This window comes from Chrysochloris asiatica, unplaced genomic scaffold, assembly GCF_000296735.1.
Source record: "Chrysochloris asiatica unplaced genomic scaffold, ChrAsi1.0 scaffold00232, whole genome shotgun sequence".
In the NCBI taxonomy this organism is placed as follows: Eukaryota; Metazoa; Chordata; class Mammalia; order Afrosoricida; family Chrysochloridae; genus Chrysochloris; species Chrysochloris asiatica.
The window spans coordinates 3,729,406-3,734,225 of NW_006408750.1; the positions used below are offsets into that span (position 1 = coordinate 3,729,406).

Genomic DNA, 4,820 nt, shown 5'->3' on the forward strand with positions numbered 1-4,820 from the left:
AGGAGTGAAGTCCCAGGACCCTGGAAGAAATAAGACTCCAGAAGGAGCGGGGGTGGGGAAGAGTGGGTGGGTGGTGTTGACCCTGGAAAGCCAGTGACCCAAGGTGGTGTGTGTGTGTGTGTGTGTGTGTGTGTGTGTGTGTGTTGTGGGCGGGGGAATTTAGTCCCACTGTTTTCCAAGAGACAACAGAACCCTACCAAACCACCAGGAAACAAAGGAAGTTTTTTTTTTTTCTTAATCGTGTAAAACAATAAGTCCCTCCCCCCTCTCAACTCCCTTCAGGTGGAAAGGAGAGCTGGTTGCTGAGGAAGAAGGGCCATGGTAAGACCTTCCTCAGGTCTATGCTGGGAATAACCACCATTAGGCACCCACAGAAAGTGCAGTTCAGAAGACAGGGGAGATAAAAGGCAGGGCAGAAGGAGGACAGGGAGCCAGAAGGGCTAATTCCCCTGGAAAGTTCCTAGGAAGCAGATGAGGCAGCACTGCGGAAGATGCCCTGGGAAAACTCCTCCTGTGCTTGCTGAAAACTGGCCCCCGTCCAAAGGTACAGGGAGTGTATCCTCTTCAGGAGGACAGCTGCCAGCACGCATGGCACAGAGAGTAAAGAAGCCAGCCACCACCATCATGATGATCGACACAGGCAAGGGGTCTTGGTGCAGTGTAGACACGGCTGCAATCCAACCACTGTCATCCAGCCCAGGGAGGCCAACCAACTGGATGTTGCAGATCCCTATTAAGACAGAAAAATACAAAGAAGAACACGAAGAAGCTGAAAGAGTTCTCCGACCTAAAACCCTTATAAATGGGTAGGTACCAACAAAAGAGGCACAGGGGGTGAGGATGAGAAACCACAAGATCCAGCGGCCAAAGTTCACTCCCCTGGAAGCGTCAGCCTTGAACCAGGCCAGGCAGGCTAGCACTTCCAGAAACAAAGTCACTGAAAGCAACATCCAGAGATAGTAGAGCATCTTGCATACCCGCTGGTAGTCAGCAGGGATCTCTGTGGAGAAGCAGGGCTTGACAAGGCACCAGGAGGGCAGGCCAGTTGTTCTCTCTCACTTGTAAGCTGGCCCCAGTGTTCTGCAGCTCCTGCTCCTTTCAGTCCAGCTCAGAGGCTTTTCTGTCCAGCTCTTCCTGCTGATGAAGCAGGCCTGCCTGGGCCTGACAGGCCCATGGCCTGGGTGGTTCCACTGAAGGCTGGAGAACTGCGGGCTGTGGGACTGGAACTGTTGTTGCTGCATTTTTCTCTGAGAAGGGATTGAATTCAGCCAGGTCACCCTGTGGGGCACTGGTCAGCTGGGTCACAGAGGGATATCAGAAAGGGTTTACATCCAATGAGTCCGCGAAGGGGTTGGTGTTGAAGGCCGACATGGCGGTCCAGGATTGTGGGGCAAGCTCGGGAAGCGCTGCTGCCTCCCAGCCCCCAGACCCAGCGGTGCTCTCCAGGTAGACCCTCCACTTCCCAGATCCAGCCAGAGGTTCTGGAAAGACACAGAATCTTGTAATTTACTTTGTGTGAACCTTTTGTTTCTCTGTCAAGGTTTACAACAAAGTATTTTATCTTTTTGGTAGCTATTATAAACAGTATTGTTTCTTTATTTCCTTTTCAGAGTTTACCTCATTGACCTCATTTGACTGAATTCTTAATGTTATTTTTTTTAATACTAATACCCTCTATGGAGTCCTGGTGTGGCACTGTTGGTTAATGAGTTGGACTGCAAAGTCGCTTTAAACCACAAGGTCAGCAGTTCAAGCTTACCAGTTGTTCCTCGGAAACCTTATACAGGGTCGCTATGGTTCGGAACCAGCTCAACAGCACACTACAACAAATATCCTTTATATATGACATATGTTAGAAAGTGTGATTAATACTGAGTTTGCATATATTTTTAAAATGTGAATTTTATAAAAATCTCAGCCAAATTATGATGTGATTTAGTCTCTAGGTGTAAAAATTGGGTTGTTCCTAAATATAAAGTCTTCTTTCAGAGTATTTATTAGGTGTCTACTATGAGAAAAATACTTTTCAAGTGCTAAGAGGAAAGTTGACTGAAACTTTGTTCTGGCAAAAATACCAGGTGCAAATAACCATGAAACAAGTTCAAATTAAGAAAGTGTCAAAAGAAAATAAAGACAAAAATTTCTGAGTTTTCAGAATACCTATTCCTTAGGAGGTATCTGGAAAAAGAGAAGAATTATGTAGAATTTGTTGATTTCTGATTTAAAAACTTAATTGATAATTAGTGTAAAGAATACTTAAAACATATTGTCATAAGTCATTTAAAAATAGTTATATTCCTTTACACTCCCATTGTTTATATATGACATTGTCAGTTTAGCATGCTCTTTCAACACTGACAAATTTAAAATTTAAAAATAATTTTTGATGATATTTAATCAGATAGAAGGAGTTCTGGTATGGCATCCAGTTCTAGCCACTCATCTGCTCACTACCAGGTAAATGGTTCAAACCCACCAGCTGCTTCTTGGACACCCTATATAGGCTCACTATGAGTCGAAGCCTACTCGACCGTACTTAACAATATCAACAATTAGATAGAAGTAAAATAGTATTTGGGAGTGTGCTGGCTCTGTGTGAAAAGCACAGGACCACAGACCAAGCTTGGCATCACAAGCTCAACAGTTTTAGCCCACCAGGCACTCCATAGGAGAAAGATGAGGCTTTGTACTCCCACAAATGTTTATAGCCTAACAGGGTATAGAAACCACAAGAAACCACAAACAGGGTCACTATGAGTCAGAAATGACTCGACTGCACTTAACAACAACTACAACATATGGCATCAATGACATCACACATAAATAAAGCAAAAGTTCATTGAAAAGACACGAAAGAAATTAAAAAACAAAACTGATGTCATAAGAAACTTGCTACAGAACAAAGAATACCTAAAGCAAAAGGAAGAAACGATGAAATAAAAGAGCTGAACAGAAAATTACAAAGGGTGAACCAAGAAAATAAAGTAAAATATTATAATGAAATATGCAAAGATCTGGAGTTAGCAAACCAAAAGGAAAGAACACATTTCTCAAGTTTGTATATGTATATATATAGTTGTCATTATTGTTAAGTGCCTTCGAGTCGGTTCTGACTCATAGCGACCCTGTACAGGGTTTCCATGGAGCAGTTGGTGAGCTTGAACTGCTGACCTTTCAGTTCAAATTGACCTCTCAGTCCAGCACATTAACCCACAACACCACACCAGCATTGTTCTTGTTGTTGTTAGGTGTCCTCATGTCTGTTCTAACACATAGTTACCAAACGTACAACAGAATGAAACAGTGCCATCCTCCAATGAGATGAATTGCCACAGTGGCAACAACAATGGAATCCAATATAGCAACAATTTTGAGGATGATGTAGAACAGGCTTTCAGCTGCATGGATCATGACAAGCTACAGACAACATTGCAAAGCATGAGTATTCCAGAACACTTAATTGTGCTCATGAGGAATCTGTACATGGACCAAGAGGCAGTTGTTCAAACAGAACATGGGAACACTGAATGTTTTAAAATTAAGAAAGGTGTGTGACTGTGTTGTATTCTTTCAGCATACTTATTCAACCTTTATGCTGAGGAAATAATCCAAGAAGCTGGGTTATATGAAGAAAAACGTGGCATCAGGATTGGAGGAAGACTCATTAACAACCTGCAATATGCAGATGATACAACCATGCTTGCTGAAAGTGAAGAAGACTTAAAAGATTTACTGATAAAGATCAAAGAGTACAGCCTTCAGTATGGATTACATCTCAATGTAAAGAAAACAAAATTCCTGACCACTGGACCAATAAACAACATTCTTATCAATGGAGAAAAGATTGAAGTTGTCAACAACTTCATTCTTGGATCAACCATCAACACTCACAGAAGCAGCAGTCAAGAAATCAAATGACGTATTGCATTAGGCAAATCTGTTGCACAAGACCTTTTTAAAGTGTTGAAGAGCAAAGATGTCAGCTTGAGGACTAAAATGCACTGACCCAAGTCATGGTATTTTCAATAACCTCATATGCAAGCGAAAGCTGGACAGTAAATAAGGAAGACCGTAGAAGGACTGATGCTTTTGAGTTATGGTGTTGGAGGAGAATACTGGAAGTGCCACAGGCTGCCAAAAGAACCAATAGATCCATTTTGGAAGAAGTGCAGCCAGAGTGCTCCTTGGAGGCCAAGATGGGTAAACTTTGTCTCTCATACTTCGGACAAATTGTAAGGAGGGACCAGTCGCTGGAGAAGGATATCATGTTTGGTAAGGTGAAGAGTCAGAGAAAAAGGGGAAGCCCCCCAAGGAGATGGATTGGCCAAGTGGCAACATCAATGGACTCAAGTGTGGCAACAGTAGTGAGGTTGGTCCAGGGTCGGACAGTGTTTCATTCTGCTATGCATAGGGTCACTATGAGTTGGTACCTACTCGATGGCATCTAACAACAACAACAACAGGACTGGTCAGTGCTTCATTCTTTTATACATAAGTTTGCCATGGTTGAGAACAGCCTCGACAGCACCTAACAACATTTGAATTACTTATCTGATATCTCTGGCATAGAGTTTTCTGAAATTAAATCTGTCATATCTGATAAATAGAAACAAGAAAGAAAGCCATTTTAGGTATAAAATCCCTCATGAATGATTCACCTATGGTTAATCATGAATTTAGTACATTTAACTTTAAATAGCAAGAAATAATATAGAAAGTAAGACTATAAGTTACTCACAACATCAGTACTAAAACTAAATATCTTTCATATGTTCTCATTTTAACTTTATTTTCCATGAAGATCTCACCTTTGAGTCTGC

The 4,820-nt window shown here is 42.0% G+C and overlaps 1 pseudogene; it reads right to left on the minus strand.

The window, feature by feature from the left end:
* Positions 1-440: 440 nt before the first annotated feature.
* LOC102827347 lies at positions 441-1,371 on the minus strand (annotated as a pseudogene).
* Positions 1,372-4,820: the final 3,449 nt, after the last annotated feature.